This window comes from Sciurus vulgaris (genome assembly GCF_902686455.1).
Source record: "Sciurus vulgaris genome assembly, chromosome: 11".
NCBI classification, from domain to species: Eukaryota; Metazoa; Chordata; class Mammalia; order Rodentia; family Sciuridae; genus Sciurus; species Sciurus vulgaris.
In genome coordinates this window covers 45,748,888-45,762,621 of record NC_136472.1, presented here as the reverse complement: position 1 = coordinate 45,762,621, position 13,734 = coordinate 45,748,888, and the positions used below count along the sequence as shown (strand labels likewise).

Below are 13,734 nucleotides of genomic sequence, written 5' to 3'. Positions count from 1 at the left end.
AATTCCCCTTGTGCTTTGTATTCCAATTGGTTTGTGACATTTGGTAATACGAACTTAGACCAGAGACTGCTCTTCACTGTGGAAAAAGTAAAGGCCTTGTCTCCTAATTTCTCTAGCATGAAGGAAGGAATTACACAGATCTCAGTTGTCTTTTACATTTTTCTTTAAAACAACTTCAGGAGCACATTAGGTACTAAATTTAGCTGTCAAATACTTATGTGAGCATTTTATGTACAGAAGCAAAGATCCTACCAATGTTAGTTGAACAATCTACATGTAGTAGAGAACAGCCTGTCAGAGAAATGTTCAGGGTGAAGAAGAGCATTGTGTGATGCTAGAGCTGCAGACCCCCATAGATGGTGCACTGTCTCCTTGATTCATGGTAGAATTGAGCCACAGAGAGGAGAAGGCCTAAAGACACATGGGCAGTAAGAGATCCATGCATAAGAACCAGAGCCACTCATTTTTTCCTTTTTGTTCCTTTTAAAAATCTCCTGTCTTATGAAAATTTCCAAACTGGTTTCCCTGTGTTGTTTTCTTTTTGAGCAATGTGGTGAATGTGACCTTAGGTCATTCTTCCCTCATGCATTATTTCATAATATAAATTTTTAAATCAGCCTTTTAATCTCTTAAATTTTCATCTGAGTTACCAACCTCACTGACAGACAGACTGTAGAATGCACACACACAGTACCTGCCTTCTTGCATTCACTGCATAACCCTTTCCCCTGAGACTTGCTTCTAAACATCAGAGTGAGGCAAAAATGATCCAATATCACTGCCTGATAATGTTCCCTTCTACAATAGTCTGTCTTGCTACAGATTCACTTTGGACACTCTCCTTGTTGATTTGGAGAAGAAAGCAGCCATACTGGGAAAATTTACATGTCAAAGAGAATAGTAGATGGCTTCTAGGAGCAGAGCTTGACCTGCAGAAAACAGCTAGCACTAAGCTAGACACTCTTAACCACAAGGAAATGAATTCTCTGGAGCATGGGAATTAGCTTGAAAGGGGCTTCTCCCTAGCCAAGACTTCACTTAAGGGAACAGCATGGCTGACTCCTAGATGGCAGCTTTGCATGAGGATATATATGCACTGCTTTAAGCAGCTAAGTTTTTGGTAATTTTTACACAGTAATAGATAACTGATACACTTATTATAGAACATGGTATTCTGATACCTTGAAATGCAACCTCACTATTGAATTTTTGGTATACCATTAATGGACCACTAAGCTATAGCAGTCAGTGCTCATCAACATGCCAGGCAAATATAATTGATGATACACACTGAGGAGCCTTGACATATTTGAGGATTTGAGTATACCCTATTTTGTGTAATTCATAACTACTTATTAAATTAGCTCAACAGAAACTAAAATGCTCTCTCAGCATGGTTCCATGTATTCAGCATAATGAAAAGTGAAATGGCCTAATCTCAGGAGTTTCTGTACTTTTAGAAGGAACTTTTTTGTTGAATTCCTTCTTTAGGATATTTTTCCTTTCCTATATATTCCTACTTAAAAAATTATGTAATTTCATTTAATAATCACCTCCATAATAAGAAGAGTCATTTCTAATAGGAAGCATATTGTATGATTTTTTTACTCCTGACATTTTTATATACTTTCATTTAATGTACGTTTATTAAATATCCTACATTTGAGTTGAATGATGTGATGTTTAAATGAGCAAGGGTTCATCTCACTAATGTACACAGAATTTCTTGCAATAATATATCGATCTTAACATCTGTATCTGTTATGGTTTGGATTTGGCATGCCCCCCAAAAAGCATATATGTTGAAAACTTGGACCCCAGTGCAGCAATGTCCATAAGTGTGGTTTTTGGGAAGTCACTGAATCCTAAGAACTACAACTTAATCAGTGAATTAGTCCACTTATATCATGGAATACTGGGAGGTTATGGAAACAGTAGGCAAGTTGGCCATGGCAGGAGGAGATAAGTCACTGGGGGCATGCCTTTGGGGATTATATCTTTTCCCTGGCACCTGCCCCTCCCATCTGTCAGTCAAAATAAATCTTTTCACATTTGAAATGTTCGTATTTGAGTTTTTTAGTAACAGTAATGAAAAGCTGACTAACCCTTAGTTTCAGCATTTGTGAAATAAGAAAAATAGTACAAATTTTTGAGTTTTTGCAAGCAAGAAATTATTTAGCATATATGAAGTTCTTAGAATAGTGCTTAGTTTCTGTTTAGCTTATGTTATCTTCGTTATTTCTTTACACACAACTTTATTACTTATTATCTTCCTAAATGGTGCACTTTTCTGCCAGGTTGTAACAGGGTCTGAGCAGAACTTCTAAACAATCCTACTGTCTGATGTCAGTACTTCAGAGCTACTGATTTGCAGAGGATTTGTATTACTGAAGACCTTGTAGAAAAGAGGTAGCGGTGTCATTGTTTAAAAGAGAATGTGTAATAGGTATATCCAGGTTCACATCAGCAATGAAGCCAGCATCTTTACAGCATTGAGGTGAGATTTTTGGCATTCTGAAAATTCATGATTAAAGATGATTTGCCTATGAAAACTCACATGAATAATTATATTTCATACATATTTTAAGTTAAGCTATATACATGAATATATATGACACTTAGAAAATGAAAACATTCTTTTCCAAATAAGTAGTATTTTAAAATGCAAAACCTGACAGAGAAACGAAAATTTTTATTTTTTTAGCAGCACTTAGTACATTTCTACTGTATGTGGAATTTCTTCTGAACTGCAATATATCATGTTTTCGGTTTATTTTTATTAGGGATTGTTTTGTTGTAAATGTGTGATTTTGAGAAAATAATTTCTTATTTATTTGAAATGAAAAAAAAAGATCAAAAATATTTTTTTCTTCCTGATAAGTAAGGTTTGTGACAAGAGCTATTAATAGGTGATAGTTATAACTCTGAAACAGATTTTAATTACTTGCCCAGGCTTTTGGAATTTTTTTCTAATTAAGGTATGTACAGCTGGAACTTCTGAGTAAAGCATGGCACCAGGCTAGCAATGTCTACACTGCTGTCTCCTTATTCAACATTGGAGACTACCATAAAGCTTGTGGAAAACCACTACAGGAAACAAAAACAAAACAAAACAAAAAATATTTTTCATTACTTGGGGAGTCAGTGAGATAGGATTAAGAAACACATGCCTAGGACACTGACATACCTTATGAATTGAAACCTTCTGACAGACACTCAAATTATGGAGAAGAGAATAATTCATTGATCTATAGGGGCCACATAGCCAAGGAAACTAAGGAAGAATCTGCTGCCTTTCCTAACAGGAAAAGTCTTCTGAACAGCCCTGAGTCATGCCCTGCTTTATGGTCCCTCTCTAAACCTAATAAAAAGTAGACACCTATTAAATGGGCTTGGCAATAATTAATTGAATTCTGAGCACCAAAATTTAGAGGTTAAAAAGTATTGTGGGTGAGAAGACATACTGGCAGCAGCTGAGAGCCATGCATAATGGAAGGAGTGCAGTCTTTCATTTTTATAGATTATGACAAAAGAAAATTTAAGCATAGAGCAGGAATCAGGACTCAAGAAGATTCCATCTGTTCAGAGCTATGCATATTACATAAATTTCTGCAAGACTTGAAAAATTGAACTAGAACTCCTATACAATAAACTCCACTCCAGGTCAAGATCAGCGAGATGAGGTACAATTTGTCAACAATCAAAGAGTTAGCAAATGAATCATTCCATAGTGACCATTCCACAAATGTTAGTTGAATGGGAAACATCTTTATATTCAGTATTCCCATGTGTTGAGACTAGATTTAGGGCAAAGTCAAGATGACAGAAGAGTGAGGAATAAAACAGTTTACAACAAGATGTTGGCAAAATTGCATAATTGTATAGAAATAATATATGAAATGTGACCCCTATCGACACATTTTATGCAACAAAATCAGTTCCCGAAGACTTTGGGTCTCAGACTGAAAAGACAAGCAAAACTTCAACAAACTATGGGGAGAAAGTTTTCATAAACTTGGAACAGGAAATAATTTGTTAAACAGGGGAAAATATTACTAAAAAGATGAATAAATTCAGCCACATCAAAATTAAGAATATCTCTGTAATTCAGAGTTACACAGATGTTTCATTTTAAAATAGTGAAAAATACAGTTATAGACAGCATTTAAAGATTTGTGTGCACAGAGATGTCAAAGGGCTTGTCATCTAGATTACTTGTAGAACAACGAATCATTAGAAACAGCATCAGTACTCTACTCACCCGATACAAATTGAAATCTCAGTAAATTGTTGTTAAGTACCTCTCCGCCCAAGTAGATAAAATGTAATTTTTCATAGACTGAAAAAGAAGTTATGGAACATGAGGAACTGAAATACAATTGGTAGGGATATAAAATGATTTACGATATTATTTAGCATTATCTACTGAAGTTGAATGAGTACATAGGTTTAAAACTGCTGATTTGCAGAGAACTCATTCAACTTCAGTGCTGTCTTTGCCCTGAGAAGATAATTTTCCAAAAAGTTAAAGAGGGGGGTTCGTTGATATAGCTCCATTTGATATAGTGTTTGCCTGGCCTTTGCAAGGTCCTGGGTTTAAACCCCCACACCACACACACACACCAAAAGAAAAAAATTAGAAGGATGAATTCCAAGAAGAAAAGTTAAAAGGGGTTATTTGGATAAGTGGAGAACACAAAAAATACAATTGTGAATTAATAAATTACATGAATTTTAACTGTATTTTCATTTTTCTAATTTCTTGAAGTGAGCTAATTTGAAAGAGTTCTTCAGGCATTATTTCATTTGGTGATAGTAATAGTTCTACAGTGTTGGTTGTAATATTTTCTTCATTTCAAAGCTATAGAAATTAAAATGGAACAGTGAGATTAAATTGAATGTCTAAAGATCTCAGTTATTTAGAACATATACCTATTTGAATCCAGATCTCAGTACCTTAGCCAGTATGTCATACTGCATTTTACTATCTCAAAAGTGTGTTTAACAGTTAAATTAGTGACTTACAGATTAGTAACGTGATGTAATTTTATATGTGTCTAACATAGACTGATAAATTCAGCAAGATAGTGTGAATCAGGTGACTATGGGCCCCCTCTTTTGGATACGCCCATAAGTCATACCTCTATAACTAATATATAATAGCCATAGCATTGTAACTATACTTTTTAATGTCATTGACCCCAAGTAAATGTTTAAATCCCTGAAAGTATTCACTGCCTTCTTATTTTATATCTCTAGGGTTTAGCATGGCATCCAGCACACAGTAGGTGTTAGATTAAGACAAAACTATATATATGGTTACTGATGTGATTTTTTTTTTTTTGAAGAATAACCTAAAGAGTGTTCTAATGAGATGGCAAATCTTCACTGCTATTTTGACAGTAGGCTAAAATCTTTGTAAAACATCCCTTCTCAACATGAACTATCATATATTCTTGAAGAATTCTTTAAGAAGATCCCCTTTTCCAAAAGTATCTGAGCTTCATGGTTTGCCAATACATTAATGATTGAATTGTTTCCAAAAAATTTTGTAAATTCGGGCACGTACCTGATGAATGATCTGCATCTCAGCTTTCCTGTGAAAAGCTAATTTTATTCTGTCTTTTGTGAACAATAAATGTGAAGACCTGGTTCTAAAGGGAACACATTCCCCATAGTAATTGGAAAGCATTTCACATACCAGATAAGTCAAGAGATGAGTTTTGATTTCACAATCCATCAGCTGTTACTTTATCAAACAATTGAAGTTGGATATAAAGGTATATGTAGTAAATTTTCTGTCTGTTCTGCTTTTAAGCAACAGGTTTGAAAATGGCTTAATTTACATCCTGGTAAACTATACTCTCAGACATTATTTCTATAGTTCAGTAATGTACATTCTAGTTAATGGTTGTCATAAATTTCAAATAATGCTTCTAACCTTAAAACAGTATGAACCTATATTGACTTATTTATGTATGATTTGAAAGAGATTTTGCATGCTTCTGTTTTGCCATATTCATATGTGTATTTTAACACACCTGGTAAAGCTGACAAAACCCACCATTAATAATTTAGAATTGATAGAATATTTAGAAAATAGAGCAGAATGCTAATTAATGGCACTTGTGAACATGTTTTCTCACAATGAGACAAAAAAAAAATGGGTATAATACCTCAGTCTGCTTATTGTTAAAACTGTAGATATTTTTAACTGGAAAGTTTTAGTTGTTCCTCTGGAAGAGTTTAGCATTTAGTTTGCTTAAAAACATAGTAATAGGTAATAATAACCAGGAGTCCACTTTCAGTCTATGCTGTTTTTAAAATATGAAAAGCAAAATGCAAGCTTTTAGAAAAATTTCCATTTTCTGTTATTTTCTTTTTTTAACCAACCAATCACTTCATTTCTAGACCTTCTTGTTGAAGGACTTTTTCTTCTACCTGATTAAACTTTTTTTTTTTTTTTTTGCGGTGCTGGGGATCGAACCCAGGGCCCTGTGCTTGCAAGGCAAGCACTTTACCAACTGAGCTATCTCCCCAGCCCAAACATTTTTTAAATTTACTATAAGGTTCAATCAATAACTTTTTCTTGAACATGAGATGGTTGGTATACTTTAGGGAAAAGAAAATGAAGAGGTGTATACTATTTTATTTTTCATGCAGTCTTGCTTAGATCAGCATGGAGATTCCTGGAGGTAGTCACTGTTATAAACAAAAGCCCAAGCCATTACTATTGCAATGTGCTGCTATATGTGGATGTTCATCCCAGCTGCTTATGATTTGATCTGTTATTAATATTGCAGGCAAGATGATGATGTATGACCTCACAATTTCTTCTTGGTCTTATATTCTTTAAGGTAGCCCTACCTGGTTACATACAACTATGGATCTTCTTTTCCCTTCTTGCCTTCCTCCTTTCCTCCCTTTATCATTCCTCCCTCCCTACCTTCTTTTTAATTTTTTAAATCATTTTTAGATATACAAAACAGCAGAGTGTAACATACCATATGTAGATGGGGTGGAACCCATTACAATTTTGATCCCATTCTTGTGGTTAAACTTGATGTGGAGTTACACTGGTCATGTACTCATATGTGAGCAAAGGAAAGTTATGTCTAATTCATTCTACAGTCTTTCCTATTCCCATCCCCTCCCTTTCCTTCATTCCCCTTTGTCTAATCCAATGAACTTCTATACTTTCCCTCTCTACCCTCCCTTGTTATGTGTTAGCATCCATATATCAGAGAGAACATTAACCTTTGGTATTTTGGGACTGGCTTATTTCACTTAGCATGATATCACATTTTCTTTATCCATTCATCTGTTGAAGGCACCTAGGTTGGTTCCAAAGCTTGGTTATTGTGAATTGTGCTGCTATAAACATTGCTGTAGCTGTGTCACTGTAGTTTGCTGATTTTAAGTCCTTTGGATATATGCTGAGGAGTGGGATAACTTGGTCAAATGATGGTTCCATTCCAAGCTTTCTGAGGAATCTCCATAGTGCTTTCCAGAGTGGTTGTACCAGTTTGCAGTCCCACCAGCAATGTATGATTGAACCTTTTTCCCTACATCCTCACCAATATTTATTGTTATTTGTATTCTTTATATTTGCCATTCTGTCAGGAGTGAAATGGAATCTCAATGGTTTTAATTTGCGTTTCTCTAGTTGCTAGAGATGTTGAACATTTCTTCATTTATTTTTTGACCACTTGAATTTCTTCTTCTCTGAAGTGCTTGTTCAGTTTCTTTGCCCATTTATTGATTGGGTTGTTTGGGTTTTTTTTTTTGTTTTTGTTTTTGTTTTTGGTGTGAAGTTTTTAAGTTCTTTGTATATCCTGGAGATTAATGCTTTATCTGAGGTATAGGTTGCAAACATTTTCTCCCACTCCGTAGGCTCTTTTCATGTTCTTGATTATCTCCTTTACTGTGAAGAAGTTTTTTAGTTTGATGACATCCAGTATATTGATTCTTGATTTTATTTATTGTACTTTTGGAGTCTAATTGAGGAAGGGCCTTCCTGAGCCAATATGATGGAGAGTTGGGCCTGCTTTTCCTTCAATATGCCTAGAGTCTCTGATATAATGCCAAGGTCCTTGATTCACTTTGAGTTGAGTTTTGTGGAGGTTGAGATACAGGGGTTCAACTTTAATCTACTACATTGGATTTCCAGTTTTCCCAGCACCATTTGTTGAATAGGCTATCTTTTCTCTACTGTACGTTTATGGTGCCTTTGTCTAGTATGAGTTAAACTACTAGTGTGGGTTTGTCTCCATGTCTTCTATTCTGTACCATTGGTCTTCAATTCTATTTTTGGGGCCAGTACCACACTACTTTTGTTACTATAGCTCTGTAGTATAATTTAAGTCTGGTATTGTGATGTCTCCTATTTCATTTTTCTTGCTGAGGATTGCTTTGGCTATTCTGGGCCTTTTATTTTTCCAAACAAATATCATGTCTGTTTTTTCTATTTCTATAAACAATGTCATTTTAATTTTAATGGAAATTGCATTAAATTTATATAATGCTTTTGGTAGTATGGACATTTTGATAATATTAATTCTGCCTGGCCTTGAACATGGGGAATTTTTCCATCTTCTGTGGTGCTCTTCAATTTCTGTCTTTAGTGTTCTGTAGTTTTCATTGTAGAGGCCTTTTACCTCTTTTGTTAGATTGATTCTCAATTATTTTATTTTTTTGAAGCTATTGTGATTGGAATAGTTTTCCTGATTTCTCTTTCAGCTGATATGTCATTCATGTATAGGAATACAATCGACTTATAGGTGTTAATTTTATATCCTGCTACTTTGCTGAATTTGTTTATGAATTTTTTGGTGAAGTTTTTTGCATCTCCTAAATATAGAATCATGTCATCAACAAATAGTATTTGTATTCCTTTAATCTCTTTCTTTTGTCTAATAGCTCTGACTAGGATTTCAATGACTACATTGAATAGAAGTGGCAAATGAGGACATGCTTGTCTTGTTCCAGTTTTTAAAGGAAATGCTTCCAATGTTTCTCCATTTAGAAAGATTTTGGCCCTGGGTTTAGCATATATAGCTTTTACAATGTGGAAGTATGTTGATACTATCCCTAGTTTTTCTAGTGTTTTCAGCATGAATAGATGCTGAATTTCATCAAATGCTTCTTCTGCATATTTTAAGATAATCATGTGGTTCTGGTCAGTAAGTCTGTTGATGTGATGAATTACATTTATTGATTTCTGATTGTTGAACCAAACTTTCATCCCTGTAATGAACCCCACTTGATCATGGTGCACTATCATTTTAATATGTTTTTGTATGCAATTTTCCAGGGTTTTATTGAGAATTTTTGCATCTATGTTCATCAGGGATATTGGCTTAAAGTTTTTTTTTCCTTGATGTGTCTTTGTCTGGTTTGGATATCAAGGTAATACTAGCTTCATAGAATGAGTTTGGAAGGGTTCCCTCCTGTTTTATTTCATGGAATGGTTTGAGTAATATTGGGGTAAATTCTTCTTGGAAGGTCTGGGTAGAAGCCAGCCAAGATTCCATCTAGTCCTGGGCTTTTCTTTGTTGGCAGCCTTTTTATGGAGTCTTCAATAAAATTGAAATTGCTTGAAATTGATCTGTTAAAATTTTTCTGTCTTATGTTCCTTTAGTTAGCCCTACCTGGTTATGAACAACTATGGATCTTCTCCTTTCTTCTCTTCCTCCTTTCCTTCTTTCCTCCCTGCTCCCTACTTTCTTTCGTTCCTTCTTAGAAATATTTATTGATGCTTAGTATGTATTTGTGGGGGTTAGATGTCTGTACTACTCAGTGAAAAATCATTCAGAAATTACCTTCACAAAATATATATTCTAGCAGGGTAAGTTAGTAAATAAATAAAAGATAATTAATAAACAGATTATTTACTGCTAGATAACATGTTAGACATTAGCAGGTGGTAAGAAAAACTGGATTAGAGAAAGTGGGATCAAGAATGAGGAGTAGTACAGAGAGCATTTGGAGGGCCTGGTGGGAAGGAGTTCTGTGAGGCCATCTATAAGGTTGAGGTTCACTTGGGTATTGCAGCTTGGAAACAGACTAGATGTGTGAATTCACAGAACTAGAGACGCCAAAGAGATGTGTCAGGCTACTGTAATAATCCAATCAAGAGGCAATTACTATACTGGTAGTTTTGAAAGTTCTAGAAATGGTAAAATTCTAAACATATTTTGCAGGCTTTTCTTTGATGGGTGAGAAAAAGGAAACAGAGAAGACTTAGGTTTTCGGTCTCAGCAGTTAAAGGGGTAATGTTGCAATTATAATAAAGAAGGTTATGGGAGCACCTGCTTTTAGAAGATATGGAATTCCATTTGGACAGTTAACTCTGATATATCCAAAGGCTGCCAAGTGAAGAAATCAAGAATGTAGTTGGGTCTATAAGCCTGTGAGTATTATTTTGTGTTGTCAGCATATAAATGGTCATGAGATGGAATGAAATATCTCGGAAAGGAGTATAGACAAAGAGCAAGAGAACCAGTGATTGGTCCATTAGCAAACCAGTGGAAGATAGAAACCATCTTATGTAAAAGAAATTCAAATACATGAAGTATACTGGTAATCAAAGGAAAAGGATATACAAAATAGAAGAAAGTGATTCAACCACTTATAGGTAATGTAAAAGGAGAACATAAAATTGATAACTACTATATGAACAAATTTGTCATTGGTGACTTTGAGGAGGGAAATCTCTGAAGTGGTAAAAGCAGAAACTTTCTAGAATTTGACCTTATCTCTGATGCCCAGGTGAAAAACCCTCAATATCCCTATCATATAATGTCTTGCTATCATTAGCCTTTGAAACTACATAAGCCTCAGTCATAGTAGGAATATCTGCTTTTTTGTGCCTCTTTTGTCTTTTTTTAACATAGTAGTGAACTCATCCATATAAGTTATTAAATAGGTGAAATTTGTTGTTTCACTGTTTACTTTTCTATGAAATTTGATATCACTCTTGGCTACCATGTATTCCTGTCAACATATACTTTAAAGGATTATGAGGATTGCATAGGAAACAAATGTAAAAATGTGTGGCCCATAGTTAGAGTTCAACAAGTGATAGCTGTTATCACTATTTATGATAATGATGATTATGGTGATGGTGATGATGATAATGGATGTAGAAACTACAGGACTCTAGTGTGTTCATGGTGTTGCTTGCTTAGACTTATTGTGGTACTTAATAAAATGTTCCTGGAAATCTCATAACATTGCATTCACTGAAGAACAAACTGTATACCACTTCTTGTTCTTGAGCCTTGGTGTCTCTAGTTCTGTGAATTCACACACTTGAAACTATTTTCTGAATAGCACAACCATCAAACACTACTGAAACTCCCTAACCTGTGGCTGTAGATGACAATCTTGCAACATACTTTCTTTGTTTAATCTGAATCACTTTTTGGTTTTTCCCTCCTGGGAGACCAGCTTACTCTGATCCTTACTTCTTTTCTTAGTATTAATACATATTAATTGTACAAAGAGATGGTATTTACTATGTTTCCATACATGCATGCATTATTATGAATTGAGAACAACCACCCTGCTTCTAGTCTCAGTTCCTCCTTCCTTCATCCCTCCCTCTCCTAGTCCCTAAAAATCATTCACTTATTTTATTTACTTTTTGTTTTTTTCTGGATATACATGAGAGTAGAGTGTATTTTGATATATTATACATACATAGAATAAGTATAAGCTGTTCTAAATAGGATCTCATTACTATGATTGTACCTGATGTGGAGTTACACTGATCATGTATTCATATATAAGGACAGGAAAGTTATATCCAATTCATTCTACTGTCTTTCCTGTTGCCATCCCCACTTCCCTTTGTTTCCTCTCATCTAATCCAATGAACTTCTATTGTTTCCTCCCTGTGGGTTAGCATCTGTGTATCAGAGAGAACATTCAACCTTTGTTTTTCTGGGACTGGCTTATTTTGCTTAGCATGATATTCTCCAGTTTCATCCATTTACCAGCAAATGCCATAATTCCATTCTTTATAACTGAGTAATATTCCATTGTGTATACATGTCACATTTTCTTTATCCATTCATCTGTTGAAGGGCGCTTAGTTTGTTCTGTAGCTTAGCTATTGTGAATTGAGTTGCTATAAACATTGATGTGGCTGTATCACTGTAGTATGCTACTTTTAAGTCCTTTGGGTATAAACCTAAGAGGGGTATAACTGGGTCAAATGGAGATTCCAAAGTTTTCTAAGACTCTCCATGGTGCTTTCCAAAGTGGTTGCAATGTATGAGTGTACCTTCATACCCATATCCTTGCCAGCATTTATTATTACTTGTATTCTTGATAATTGTCATTCTGACTAGAGTGAGATGGAATCTCGGTGTAGTTTTGATTTGCATTTCTCAAATTGCTAGAGATGTTAACATTTTTTTCATACTTTTTTAACCATTCAACTTTCTTCTTCTGTGAAGTGCTTATTCAGTTTCTTAGCCCACTTACTGATTGGGTTATTTGTTTTTGTTTTGTTTTGTATATCCTGGCGATTAATGCTCTGAGGTGCTAGTGGGAAAGATTTTTCTCCCATTCAGAAGGCTCTCTGCTCACATTTTTGATTGTTTCCTTTGTTGTGAAGAAGTTTTTTAGTTTGATACCTCCATTTAATGATTCTCGATTTTACTTTTTGTGCTTTAGGACTTATTGAGGAAGTGTGTTTCTCAGCTGAGATGGTGGAGAGTTGAGCCTACTTTTTCTTCTAGTAGATGCAAGGTCCCTGGTCTAATGCTTAGGTCCTGGATTCACTTTGAGTTGAATTTTGTGCAGGGTTTCAATTTCATTCTATTACATATTGATTTCCAGTTTTCCCAGCACCATTTGTTGAAGAGTCTATATTTTCTTTGTCTAGTATGAGATAACTCTATTTATATGGGTAAGTTTCTGTGTCTTCTCTTCTGTTCCATTGGTCTTCATTTCTATTTTTGTGCCAATACCATGCCATTTTGTCACTTATTTTAAAAAGAGCTATATATGGATTGCTGTCAGGCTTTGTCAAAGCTGTCTGAGATGCCTTTGTCTGAAATCATCTGATAGGTCTCCAGATGATAGCTAGTGTTTCTATCTCAAGAATGCTTTTATGGGAGACATGAAATAGAGAGTTGGCACAGATATCCAAATAGCTGGAGGAAAAGTAGAGAAGTTAGGATGGATAAATGTTAGCTAAGAACATGAACCTGGAGGCAGGTGAAACTGGATTCAAGTCCTGACTTCTGTGATCTCGAGCAACGTACACCTTCCAAAGGAATCCACTGGGACAAGTGTTGGCCAGTAAAACTGGTTTTATTTAAGTTCTGTATAGTGAGTAAGAATATCATGTCTGTAGTCTGAGTAGTGTTTTAGAAGAGTGAAGTTAGGGAAGAGTTCTCAAAATCTGTAGGGCCTGAACTGAGTCATTTGAGATCAGTCTTGTAAGGAAGGAATTGTGGTAGAAAATTGGGCAGAGTCTATGAAAAACAGCTTGCATTTTTGGATATAGCAAAAAGAGGGCCTTTGAGCAGTCTTGATGGTTCAGTGATGGGTTTTGATAAATAATCTATTATAATTGTTTTAGAATCCTATATCCTGGAAGTAAATATTTTCTGAAGCAAGAAACTCAGGAATTATTATCTGGTTTTGGTATTGGTTCATTATACTTTTACCAAAGTATACTTTTATGCTTGATGTGAGTGCTAACACATGTTGATCTTA

General features: G+C 34.9%; 1 protein-coding gene across 2 annotated transcripts in view; it reads left to right on the top strand.

Moving 5' to 3' along the window:
• The window catches only part of ANO3 (anoctamin 3), a 465,390-nt gene that overhangs the window by 321,250 nt on the left and 130,406 nt on the right, over positions 1-13,734 (top strand). The window lies entirely within an intron of this gene.